This window comes from Panicum virgatum, chromosome 1K, assembly GCF_016808335.1.
Source record: "Panicum virgatum strain AP13 chromosome 1K, P.virgatum_v5, whole genome shotgun sequence".
NCBI lineage: Eukaryota > Viridiplantae > Streptophyta > Magnoliopsida > Poales > Poaceae > Panicum > Panicum virgatum.
In genome coordinates this window covers 6412562-6426804 of record NC_053136.1, presented here as the reverse complement: position 1 = coordinate 6426804, position 14243 = coordinate 6412562, and the positions used below count along the sequence as shown (strand labels likewise).

General features: G+C 38.4%; 1 long non-coding RNA gene across 2 annotated transcripts; it reads left to right on the top strand.

Annotated features, from left to right (window-relative positions):
- The first annotated feature begins 6458 nt into the window (after positions 1-6458).
- On the top strand, positions 6459-13972 carry LOC120673558. 2 transcript variants are annotated; one of them, XR_005674700.1, is made up of 5 exons: positions 6468-7517; positions 7838-7903; positions 10299-10329; positions 12703-13157; positions 13243-13972. It is a non-coding gene; the product is annotated as an uncharacterized LOC120673558 (long non-coding RNA). The 2 variants fall into 2 exon arrangements; XR_005674691.1 differs by lacking the exon at positions 10299-10329 and having other exon boundaries at positions 6459-7517.
- The last annotated feature ends 271 nt before the right edge of the window (positions 13973-14243 follow it).

The window sequence follows — 14243 nt, the reverse complement described above, 5'->3', positions numbered from 1 at the left end:
ATCACCAATCCTACTTTGCTTCCCGGACCTGACTGGTCTGGTGACCAAATTCAGCTTACTAGCAATTGGTTGCAACATGTTTCTATGTTCCCTTATCTGTTTGCTTTCTTGACAATGACAGAAGAAATAGTAGTCATGGCACGCCCAATGGTAGCTTTGCATCCATTCTCTTCTGAAAAGGAAATGGCATAGGTGTCAAAACATGTGTGGGTTATCATTTTATCCAAATCAGCTTCAGTTGTCACCTAGAGCTCTTGAAATCACACAGTTTTTTTTCTTAGATATACAGCTGATCCAGTGCTTTCTTGGCTAGTAGATTGGTCGTATATGTCACCTTCCCTTTACACTCAACAGATATATGATGTTGATGCAGCCACCAAGTAGCAAGTACCCAGCCACACGAGGAAGCTACATCTGCTTCCCAAAGTTGATAACTGATATAAATTCAAGAACGATGCAGTTAATTAATCTATATTCTTGAAGGTCATCAAGACGCAACAGAATATAGTTGCATCATAAATCACTGGGGATAAAGCTGGAGTTATATATATGCAGCGCTGATAACATATCATACTGCAATGGGCCTAAGAAACTAGCTGCTGCTTCTCAAAAGGATAACCAAAAATGAATAAAAAAGAAAAGAAGTGAAATTAATGAAGGAAACAAAATAGCTACTGCACATGTGATTAAAGATTTTTCTAGAGCTCAAGCTATGAGATAAATTCATCGTTGTAAAGCAGTGCTACCTCTGCTTTAAGTACTACTTAATGGAGATATTCATTCTTTTTTACTAGAATAAGGCTTCATGAGATGTGATCTTCATATGAGATACGAGCTTATACAACCTTGTATTTTCTTCCTTTCCACTCGTTGGATTTGTTGGTTTAATTTAGAAAAATCTCAAATCTATTGAGCTACAACTCTCTGCCGCTGTTGGAATGATCTATGCATTCATGTTGTGTAGTGCCATCAATGAGTTAAATTTTCAGTGAACACATAGTAGGACAAAATGTTTACAATGAGTGAAATCATTTGTTTTAAGAACACTCAACAGGTATCCCTGTGTTCTAATAAAGAGAATACTCTGCTATAGATATCCCCTTTCTACAGTGTTTGTGCCAGTTTTACCTAGACGTTTTTGAACCTTAGGGTTGGTGTAGAATTCTTTTGAGATATGTTAAAAATTGATGGAAACTCCAAATTATTTATTACTTGAGCTTCCTATTTGGTTGTTAATATTTTAACATTTTCCTTTAGCAATATCCTTTCTCATTTTGATCTAGTTAAATTAATCTAGCAATTCTACAGTTGGATGTCCAGTTGACATCATGCCTGACTTTTCATAGTCAATGGCGAAATTTATTTCATGGGCTGTTTGTGCAAGGGTCTCTACGTCACTTAGGTATGTAATCAAACTAACCTCAGTTGCTAAAAAGTAGCACTAGAAGAATCAATGTTTCTTACTTTTTGCCCAGGAATGAAAGTGAACTTTAAAGTTCTCTCTATGTGAAGCTAGTTTCTATTTTTTTTAGCAATGCGACCTTGACTATTAATCATTTATCTTGAAAAGAGGTAGTCTTGGATGCGTAATTACTCAAAATTTTAGAATGACCACAGAAACATCTATTTCTGTAGCTGGAAAGATGTGATCATCTGAAACAAGTAGTAATGCATGACTAACTGAAAACTTTAAGCAAGATGGTGGTCCGATCTAAGTCCGCCCTAGGAAGCAAACATAGTAAAATGGACAAAATTTGGAACATCCAGCTCAGATTCATCGACTCTGGATATTATAAAGCTGCAAGGATACTGTAGATCAGTAGATTTCATCCTACCTTCCTACTATCATGGTCAATATATATACTAGATAATAAGATATGATCCTATTACCTGGGATCCGTCGTGTCATTTATGACTAGGATTATTCAGGACAAAAACATAATCTATATTCTATGGTACATCCATAACCTAGCTCACAGATAATTATCACTTTCAAATCCAATCTTCATCAGGCCAAATCTATTGCATCATATCAAATCACTGTTAAATATAATCTGTTATACAGAAGAAAGGTACTCCACTGTCTGACATACTCCATGATTGTTAAGAAGTAAAAATCTTATACTTCGGTCAGATGGAATCTTGAGGCAGTAGTTGTTTAATGTAATATAGAAACACCAGCAGTATCACTACTGAAAAATATAACCCAGCAATCAGAGGTTTGACATAACTGTACATATAAACTTCAGGGAGACGGCGTCATGATCTGTAGCCAGCTAGCAAACATCTGAACAAGCATATTCATTCAGTTTTTGAGCATGGGCATTTTAAAGTGATCTGTCGATTGTTCCCCAATTGTTTTGGGATGTCGACATGGGATCAGTTCAGTTTTGGAATCTTATATTCACGATTCCGCTCAAAGTATTTGAAACCTTATGCTCCATGATTGCTCTGGGAAATTGGGAATATGGATCACGGTGCCGATAGTGATAGCCTGATGGGACTTCCACCACGAGAAACGAACAAGCCATGGGTGTGCTGCAATGCCGAAACAATTTGTGGTCAGAACCAAAGAAACTGTGCTGTAGAACAATTTCTCCAACGATTGCTAACTTCTGATGGGCCTTTGAAAATACTCCTAGAATGAACTTAGATGTGGATTGTGAGCTGATAACATACACATGCTGCTGTTATTTTTCAGGGAAGAATCTATACTCCTGCGAGCTGATGAAACACCTGCAGATGGGGGTTTTGTCAATAGATCATTCGTCAGGGGCATGGATGTAACAATCCTAGCGCAGAAAACGGTGCTGTAGTGCTGTACTGCGCCCAAGTTACGTCGCTACCCGCCATCCGTGGTGCCGAGCGCTCCGGCAGTACCACCCCGGGCAGGACCAGGTCTCCAGCAGACTACTCGATCCAGCCCCCAACTCTCCGGGACACCGGCCGGCGGGGCACCGCCTGTGGCCACTCAGAGGCAGCCACCTCGGAACTGCCCCACACCCACGGCCGTGGGGCCCACGTGGGGAGGACCAACCATTGGTCGACACCGCGGTGAGAGAAATCCCCGACACGGGCAGTTGTTATCGGAGTATTATTGCTGCCGGTCCACCCCCACCGACCCTCTTTCTGAAAACGAAACGCAGGCGCAGAGGACGAAATGAAAAGAAGAGAGGAGAAATTCTTTGCTCTCACTGAATCCTTTTTTACTTGAAAGGGGAAGACGAGGACGCACGCTTCTCTTCTTTCGCGACAGTGCCATGTGTGGATGGTAGTGAAACGAAGTGGCTGCCGTAGCATGCCATTGGAGGAGAGCAGTATCGGATGATGGAAAAAAGGTACCTGTACGAGTAATGGATAACGTCTTCCATCCCATCGCGACAGGTATGCTAACCTCTACTCCTAGTCTCATGCTAGTAGCAGCGACTGAATTCATTGGGTGGAAGATTTTCAAGCTGCAAACCCTGCTTTCTCTTTTCTTTGATGGTTCCATTCATCTTGCTGTAGGTTATCTCTTGCAGTTGACACTGTTGTGGACATTAGGAGTTACCCTGCAACCTACATACATACAAAGAAAATAGTTTGTTTTCAATTTGTCAATACTATTCCCCCATTTGAAATTATAAGGTGCATATTGTTTCATTAGGATAAATTCTTTTACCAACAATAATTATAATTAGTTATGCAGGAGAATATATAAATTGTTCTTATCCAAGATACTACCACTTTTCTTTGTAACTAGTTGTATTTTTATGCTAGTTTCTCCTAATAAAAATCCTCCAGCTTATGAAAAATGTTTAAAACCAGCCTATCAATTGTTTTGAAATATAGTTTGGAATCTTTAAAAGCAGTTCGTTTGAGAAATACTTCCATTCAATCAAAAATATCCATTATCAGATATCATACCATAATCTAATGCAAAAGTGCAAAACTGTGGTAAAAAATATAGTATCTGTGTCGGGAGAAAGTAGTAGATAAAATATGGAAGATTGAATGCACTTAATACAACATTTGTTCAGTCCAAAACAGTAGCATGTCTTGGGCGGGACCGTCTACTCTCTCTCTCTCTCTTTTTTTTCATCGTTAGTAGTAACTAGTTTGTATGTATCTACCAGATATAGTCTATATCTTGGTGAATAGAAACATATATCTAGGTGCATAGCAAGCTAAACAACCTATAATTTGGGGGTGTATGATGTAGGTTGAACTATTCAATTTAAATGTAATAGGTGATGGACACCTCTTTTTGAAAGACCGATATGTGATGGACACTCCAAATCACGGCATTGAATTATTCACTTCTAATTTCATGATATTCAATTTATATGTGGTTATAATGGTTTTCTGCCGTGCCTTATTTTGAATAGTATATTTAGTGACAAAATGAGACAAAAAGAATTTATTAGTCAATAAGAGACATTAGGTGTGGGATGCTTTGAGCATCACATATTCTAATTAAATGCTATCTTAAATTACGATGGTATTGCAACACATTTAACAAAGAAGCTCACTTATACAATTACCATGTCGCAAAATTCATGTGTATTTGTGAAACTTCTTTTTTTTCTAAAGAAAAGCTTTCTGCCTTTATAAAATCGATTCATGGGAGCAAATTATAAATATCTGGGTCACTGGGTGGTATTGATGAATATTTGCAGCTCATGCTCTATGCGATGCTGTGGTCTAGGTAGATATAATAGCTATAATGGACCAGCACCGGCAGTCTAGCAATTTTTATTTTATATAATTCATCGTCCAATATCAATATGTTTTCTGATGATATCACATTGCTGATAAACTCTACACCAATTATTTACTATACTCCTCCTACTCCAAGTTAATTATAGTTTGATTTGGTTTTGGTCTAAGTCAAATTTATCCAATTTGGCCAACTTTATTGAAAAAAGTACTAACATATACGACATCAAATTATTTTCATTAAACATACAATGAAATATATCTTGATGATGTAATTATTTAGTATTGTAGATGTTAATATATTTTCTATAAATTTAGTCAAAACTAGAAAAGATCTAGGAGAAAACTAGAGTGAACTATAATTTGGATCTATTTGTAGTTTGTTTTTGCTAGAAAATTTGGTAGTGTGGCTGATTGCTCCTCTTGCTGTGTTATTACAGAATTCGGGTTTAGTACTCTACGATATACGTACCAACGGCAGTGAAAGGCCTTGTTACTTCGGTTATTATTGTCTATTAACCACATTGAATCTGCTTGGATGTAGGACACAGTTGTTGAGGGCGACATTTTCTTCAAATAAACAAGGAGAGGAAACCGGCAACATCCAGCGACAGGCGGAGACAACCATCATCAATGGCGTAGGACAACTGCCGTGAGCTTTCGTCCACCCTGTGCAGAGCAAGGAGGCGCTAGTAAAGACAAGTGAGAGAGAAACCATGAAATTAAATCGATGAAAATAACACCCACACTTAGAGTCCAACGGGATGCATTGATTGGTTGAAAAATCGGCAGCTGGAAGGTTGGCTAGTAAAATGAAAAATTTACTCGGACAGAAAATCTAAAAAGTTTAGATATTTCACCAACTATTGGTAGATCCAGGTCCAGACAGAGATCGGTGCGGCGCTTCAAAGGGGCGATTTCAGGTGGGATCTGGAAGAGACTCACTGCATCTTCATCTGAATTCAGAACTCTGTCGTCAGTCACCGCTAACTGTAGGTGCTTATTTATCCTGACTTCGTCGACTTGTAAGCTACCTCCCAAAACCACAGACACGAATATCTAAAACCTGATAACTCTCTCTCTCTCCTGCGCATGTATGATTCTGATCCACCCTCTCGAAAGGATGGGCATATGCGCCTCCCCCAGCTGTGTACGAGCTGTTCAACGAGAGAGATAAACTGGGATCCCGACGATATCAAGGTGTGTTTAGTTCATTTTGCATTTTGCGTTATTTTGTTTTTATAAGAGAATTTTTAATATTTGAAGTATTAAATATAGATTAATTACAAAATTAATTACAGATCTCGTCTGTAAACTACGAGACGAATCTAATGAGCCTAATTAATCTATCATTAGAGCATGTTTACTGAAGCATTACTATAGCAATTTAGTATCTAATTACGTTCTAATTAGGCTCATTAGATTCGTATCGCGATTTACAGTCCGTTTTTATAATGCGATTTATTTTTTAACTATATTTAGTACACCATGCAAGCGATTTATAAAAATTTTACGTTTTGCGTTTATAGGATTTAAACACACCCAAATTGGAGGATGCTAGCTACTGTATTACCATACTACCTTCTTTTTTTTAACTTTGCTGGGCTATTGCCGCCTTGTCCTCTCATAATAAAATAATAATCCGTAAGCAAAAGGAGTGCAGTGTTAACTGTTGCTGATTGGAACTACTTGGAAGGGGCAAGGGTACTAGCACCAGCAGGAGTACTACTTAATCTTGCGAGGCTGCAGCACTGGGAGGCAAGGTACGACCACCCATCCCATCCATCTCCTCTGCTCCAAAAACAAACTCTCAAGAACCACAGGAGGAGGGAGAGAGGGCGCGAGAGAGAGATGGCCGTTTCTCTCACCACCTCTCCTTTCAATTTCTGTACGGCGCGTGCTCACCGGATCCGAGGAGAACAAAGGCCCTTTCTTTCTGGCTCTTCCTGCTGTGCTTGGAGGGTTTATTTGGTTTTTTTCCTCTTCGGTTTTCTGGTTTGCATCTTTTGCTTGGATTTTAAAGGTATTAAAGCTGATTTGTGGGAAGTCATAGAGTAAGACAGGCGCTTCTAGGTGCGGAGAGGCTCTTGGGAGATTGACAGAAGAGAGTGAGCACACGGCGTGATGAACAACATAACATGTATGTTGTTCTCACCGCGTGCTCACTCCTCTTACTGTCATTCTCTCTTTTTGAAGGGCTTTAACTCCCATCAAGATCTATTAGTGCGGGTGTAAAACCGTTTATTATTTGATTTTGTTCCACTCATTTCAATTCATATGTTTTTGTATAGTTTTTTCCTTAAAAAAAGTTCGTACTTTATTTGTAAGGAGAAACTTAACCACTTAAATTTAGCAAGCATACCTCTGGTACTATGACTTTCCTCCTACTTTATCCTACCACTTTCTTATCTCCTAGATCTTCACACACACTTATTTTTCTTCCTATTGTTCTAGTCTTTTCAATCAAGTTGTCATGGGAATCGCTATCCAGGAGCCCACATGTTTTTCTTATCCCCAAGTTTTCCGTTTCTTTGGCCTCTTGCAGATTTGCAGTAGTACCGTCGCCTTGGGACCTGAAGCATGGGGATGCTGCCAGTACACTGCAACACTGTGAGGATTTTATCAACGGCTGCGTCCTCTCTCTCTCTGCCTTCATGGATGGGTTCCTGTTGTTGCAAGTGGTTGGTATTTGTTGGGGTTGATCAAGTTCTTGTTGGGTCAAAAATGGATCATGGAGGAGGCTAGGAGATGAGCTATATTTGGCATGGAAGGAGGAAGGTGCCCTCTCTGTCTCTGCCAGATCTAGCTTGCATGTATAGGTATTAGGCCCTTTGTCTCTCTCGTGCATACACTCTTTGGTCTTGTTGAGTACTTGAGGTCTCTCTCTCTCTCTCTCTCTGTGTGTGAAAGGGGAGCGCGGTATCTTCTGTTGTTGCAGTGACTGACGTGGGGCGCATAAGTGTCATCCCTTGTGTTTGTTGGCTTCTCTTTTGGACTCATATCTTGTGATTCGTTCTGTATTTTGCTGTTGAGAGTCTTGGTTGGGTGTGCATCTTGCTTGTGGTCCTTACTGCTGTTCTGCTAGACTGCTACTCATGAATGATCCATGCATATTGACCGGCATCTTTGTTTTTCTCAGAACAAGAGCGTCATGATAAGCTAGGAAATGCACTGTGAAGGCGTTATTAATCTCCAGATAACCAAGGTATTTCCACGAGCTTAGCCTCCTTATGTTAGTTAATTACTTTGGTGGTTCCTTGAGAGGAATGAACACTACTTCTACTTCTGTCATTTTTGCACCATGTCAGATGTGTGTTGTGCTAGATAGATTGCATCTGGTATCTCTCTTTTTGTGGCCCCTGACATGCATGATGGTATGGTCTTAAAGAAGTTCATGGATAACAATGAAGACACTGTTTTGCTTGGGGAGGAAAAAAATTCAAGTTTGAGTAAACTACATAAAAGTTACATCCTTGTATCCGCTGTTTGATGGCAAGCTAGGTTAACTGAATCTGGGCGAATACATTCAGCAGAATATCTTTTGATGATGAGATGGGTGCACATACATAGAAAGAAGTGCTGATATTTATCCATCAAAATTACATTGGACTTAACTTGGATAGAAGCAAAGCCTAGATCAATATAAATTTGCGCGGAGAAATGTGTGACACGTAGTAAATAAAAGCTATTCTCTACTAGGACGATGTGATAGGATTCGAGTTGATGGATGCTTTAGAAAAGTTACTACTCGACATGTGTAGGATCTTTTCGAGTCGATAGTGGAGAGAGGTAAATTTTCTCGTTTAACTTTCTTTTTCTGACTTGTTTGGCAGTCACTCTTGGCTAACCGTGTGTTTTAGTAACTATATGCATGGTTTGATAATAATTACTCCAGTCATTCTGGGGGATCGAATAATGTGATCACATCACAGAGCCGTACGTTTCACCGTACCACCCTGCAAACTAATGCCTCCATTTTGCATTTCTTTAATACAAACTATATATCTTTGTATAATTTTTACTAGAGTATAAATAAACTATAAAGAGAAATGAGCAGACATTTTTCTAACAAGCTAAGCTAAGACTTAACCATGACACATTCTTAATTCATTGTAGATTATATTGGTTGTGTATGCACAAAAGCCCTTCACAATTTTGTTACCATGTTTTCGTTTGTTATTTCCCTTGTCTTAGAGCATAATCAGGATGCGATAGTATATTAGATATAGATGCCCGGTAAAAATAAAATCTTCCAAGTTGCAGAGGAACCTGTGGTCAAAGTCTGAATTTTGGTGTCATCTAGAGCACCCTAAATTTAGATCATTTTATTTTATGTGGGCATATCATAGTGCACATTTAGCTTGTATCATTTTTTTTTGAAGGACTACTCGATGGTGCAGTCATATATTTATAACATGGTGTAATTGTTCGAGAGCTGCACATGCAATGATTTTTTGAATGCATGATTAATTCGAATTAATAATCATGTTAGATTTCATTGGTGATTTATCTTTATTTACTTGCCTAAATTAATCAATAAGCTTGACCTGTATGTACAATATATTTGGGATCCAGTAAATAATCATGTGAGATAAAGTAAGTTTTTGCTTATACCTCAGCAATGCAAATTCAGATAAATCAATGCTCCCCTATAATTGTCCATTAATCCTTTCTCTAGTATCTATTTTTACAGCTTGAAATCGATCTGCACAGTATCTATTATATCTCAACTTCATATTATGTGGCAGGATTAGGTGTTGTTCGATGATCTCCCAAATAAATATAACTAATAAGACACATGAAATAAAAATAATTAGACCTAACATTTCCTTTTTTTAGCTGTGTGCTCATCCTTCTGTCCACATATATAATATATATGCGACCTCCTGATAAGTGATCCTGATGAACACTATACCTTTCTGATACTCGTAAACAAATTTCCTAGCCATAATATAATGGAGACCGTACAAGTGGAACCGCATGCATTCAGACTAGATAAGCTGTGCATGTACATTTGTAGATAGATGCAAATTAGAAATGTATGCTTCCAAACGGATACGTGACTGTGGCACTAGTACTGAATTTATAGTATTGCTTATCATGGAGTTATTAGGGCGTACAATAATGCTATGAGAGACGACTTAAGACCTTGTTATTATCTCACAACTGTCTGCTTTTTAGTATGCAAAAAATAGACAAATTAGCTAAATACCTGTTCCCTCTAATTATTTCAACTATAACGTATAAATCCTCATACAGTGTTATTAAATAATGGCATGGCCAATGAGGCTGGCATGTTAGACTTGATTAATTGACAATATTTTTGCTATTTTAGCTGTGTACCTCACGAGCCTCCTTTCCCACTCCCTGAGGCTCTCCCACTCCCTAGCTCGGTCGTAAAATATAAGAATTTTACTTTACTCTGAGTTAAATTGTTCTAAATTTGACTAAATTTTTTAAAAATATTTTGAATCTCAAATGAGAATAATTAAATCCATTATGAAACATATTTTCATAATTTACTTATTTAATGTTAATATTCTCTATGAACAGACTTGGACTACTTTAATTTTGGATAACTATAATGCCTTATATTTCAGGTCAAGTCAAAGCCGACGTCTTCTTCTCATGGTCAAATTTTCTATCTTAAAACCATTGGAGATATTTTAATATTTAATAAATTTATATTCCTTTTTCAATTGTAAGTATCCTTCTAGGTACAATACAATAGTCATAGTCTCGACTTAATTTATTTGATGGAGGAACCCGACCTCTGATGAGTTATACACCAGCTGGGTTTACAATTTTATCATTTTTCACAGAGACTAGTGGAGGGCACATGTACTAAAGATATATTAAATAAAAATATTATATTTATATAAAGTCTTGTAAATAATAATATAGTTTATAGTAAAGATGTTAATGAAGAGAGAACATATTTAAATAATTTTTAAATAATAATATAGTAATTGATAATTTAATATCAAACATATTAAAAATATTTGGTAATAAAAATTTAACTCATACAAAAAAATTAGTTTTGTATTCAACAATTCATAAAATATTTTTGAAATATCCTGTAAACAAAAAATATATTCATATATCAAAATACTTAATACAATGAATGACAACAAATGATATTAATTATAATGCTAATTAAATTACTATAGTTAGTAATGTATTTATAGATATGATCATCAATTAATTAGGAATAAAAGAGCAAATATTTCGTACATGGCCAAAGCAAGCAAATCCAATATAATGGAAACCAGCATTAATTTTGTCCCCACACCTCTCAATGTGGCAAGTGGGATCTTCATGAAAGTTACGATATAGGTCTAATCTTGGTAGAAAACATTTTCAATTATTTCAACTTTTATATTATAGATACATGGATCATGGATCTTAACGAACATAGAATCTAAAATACTTGGTTTTCTATAAGCAACATAATAAAAAAATATCAAAAGTTAAATGAGAATCTTACCTCTAGCAGTTTCAGCAAAGAGCTCGCTGTTCGTCATCAACCTGAAATACAGGGCATGCTGATCGGCGTACTGATGCAACGGTGGCAAACACCATCCTAGGGGTGCCGATCGTGAGGATCAACACTAGGTTGATTCTAAAAAAATCAATGAAATATGTGAATGGATAATAGAACCTCACCTCTACAAATTTCTATGCACCATTGCATCCAGCAATGAAATGACCAGCATAGGTTAATTCTTCTAAAAAAATCAATGGAATATTTGAATGGATAACAGAACCTTACCTCTCCAAATTTCTATGCACCATTACATCCAGCGATGAAATGACCAGCATAGGTTAATTCACACCTATGGTGCCAACAGCCACGCAATGCGCTACGTTAGAGCATCTCCAAGAGTTTGCTAAATGAGGTTTGCATTCTAGAAAATTTGGCAAAACAAGAAAATTTCGTCTCCAACAGTTTGGAAAACAAGGTTGGCATTTTTAGCAACTTGGCATTCCCCCCTCCCGCACGCGCATCTTTACGCGCGCGTATTCAGCTGCGCATCGCGGCATCGCGCGCCGGCACTGGACTTCCCGCGCGCTGAGGAAACTTTCTCGCCTATTTCCCGCGCCAAGCCTGCATCCCGCGCCGGCACTGGTCGCGATTTTTTTCCCGTGGCACGACCGTCCAGTTCCATCGTCAAGGCCGCCTCCTCCCCAGCAGATCCCAATGCTCTCCATCGCCAAGGCCGCCTCCTCCCCAGCAAATCCCGACGCTTTCCTCGCCAAGGCCACCAGGTCTCAAGTTCGTTCTTCTTCCATGATTTTTTTTCTCTCATCATGGCCAATCAGTTCCCTGCCTCCTCCATGATTTTTTTCTCCTTGGCCGCTGTCGGTAGTCATGGTGGTGCCCTTGATCAGGTAGTCAATCTAGGGTTCATATGTTCCAGTGGTGGTGGCCTTGATCTGTAATTGCTGCTGCCCTGTAAATTGCTGCTCACGCCTTGATCAGGCATCTGAATTGGAGTGTCTTGGGTATGATCCATCTTGTTTGGGGGAGATGAACTTTGGACTGAAACTCATTGCATCTTTTCCCTGCGATCATGATGCACATCTGATTGTGTTGTAGTAGAAAATTAGTATGCGATGACTAGTTCAGACTGGATTGAAGCCGTTTTTTTTGCATCGCACAAAAGTTCAGACTAGTTCAGACTAGCATATTGGTTTAGAGCCCGATCTCATTGGTTCAGAATAGGGATACTGAGACTAGTTCAAACTAGCATATTGGTTTAGACTAGAGACCAGATCTCCTTCCATTTGCCATTGTCCGATCTCTTTTTTTTTTTTGCACGACGGGTGCTCTGGTCATATTTCAGACTAGTTCCGATCTCATTTTTTCAGACTATAGCCAAGCTACTAGTGTTAATAAATCAATGAGCGAGCTCATTGTTTCAGACTATAGTTCAGACTAGTTCCGATCTCATTTTTTTTGCACGAGGGGGGCTCTAGTCATTTATCTCATTTTTTTTGTAGACTCATTCAAATGGATGGAGATGGATTCTTGACAGACATTCTTCTCAATCAAGATCATGGTGGTTTTGCTGGTGGTATGGAGGACAACCTCAACATTCCGATCACACAAGGTATTACTTCCGAAGGTCAACAAGCCCATGTGGAAGTGCAGCCAAGTCGCAACACAAAGGGATCCAAGAGGACAAAAAAAATTTGATTGGAAGGAAGACGAAGTTGTATGCTCTGGTTGGTTGAACGTAAGCAAAGATCCCATTAACGGTGCCAATCAATCTCGTTCCACATTTTGGAGTAGAGTTCATGCTTTCTTTGAGGAACACAAGCAAACTGCAGCTGTGAGGACATAGAGTTCCATTATGCATAGGTGGCTGACAATTCAGTCACAAGTGAACAAGTATTGTTGTTGCTATGATAAGATTGAGCGTAGGAATCAAAGTGGAAAAACTATCCAAGACAAGGTATACAATATGTGTTGAATATTTACTTTAATCAATTTGGTTTATTTGAACTGCACATTTATATATTGCCAAATTCTCTCAACAGATTTCAGAAGCATCCAAGTTGTACCAGGAATTAGACAATGACAATAAGTCATTCACTCTTATACATTGTTGGAATATATTGAAGGAGGAGGACAAGTGGAAAACCAAGAGGATTGAACTTGCTGAGCTGGAAAAACTATCAAACAAGAAAAAGCAGAAGTCCAGACCAAGGGATACAGAAGGCACCAACAATGATGAAGATGCAGCAAAGGAAGTTGCTCTAGAAACCGAAGCAAGCAAAAGGCCACCGGGGGTAAAGAAGGAAAAAGAAGCACTTAGGCGAGGCGGTGGTGGTGACGCTTTCATGGAAGCTTTGGACAAGATGTGGTCCAAGAAAGAGGCTTTCGACAAAGAAAAGGAAAAGACAAAAGAGGAGAGGTTCCTGGTTGCACTAGAGATAGAGAAGAAGCGAGTGTCAATTATGAAAAAAAAGCTGAAGCAGAATTGATTAAAGAGGAGAAAGAAATAATGTCAATCGACATGACTTGCCTCACCCCGCTATAGCGTCAATACTACGAGACGATGCAACAGAAAATTGTCGCTAGGCGTTTGGCAAATTAAATTTAGTTCTAGTCATGAAAGCTTTAGTTTGTTTTTTTATTGAGCACAACTTTTATCAAAGTTCATGTATCCGTTTACTGAACCTTAGCTTCTGTTCGTGATTGTCAAATATGTTCTGGTACTGTTGTGACTAAATGATATTGCTGCTGCTGCTCGTCATGATTATGCAATGATCCTGCTAGCTGCTAGCTGCAATGAATTGCCACCTGAATGATATTGCCACCTGCACCTGAATGACAAGCAAATGAAATGACCACCTGCTAGCTGCAATGATCCTGGTAGCCACCTGCTAGCTGCTGCTGATTTGGCGACCACAACAAGCAAATGAAATGACAGTGAACTAAATGACAGGACACATGTTTGATGACCAACCGAAATAAGCATACATGAGTCTAAATGACAGGACACATGTTTGATGATAGGATACATGAGTCTCATATA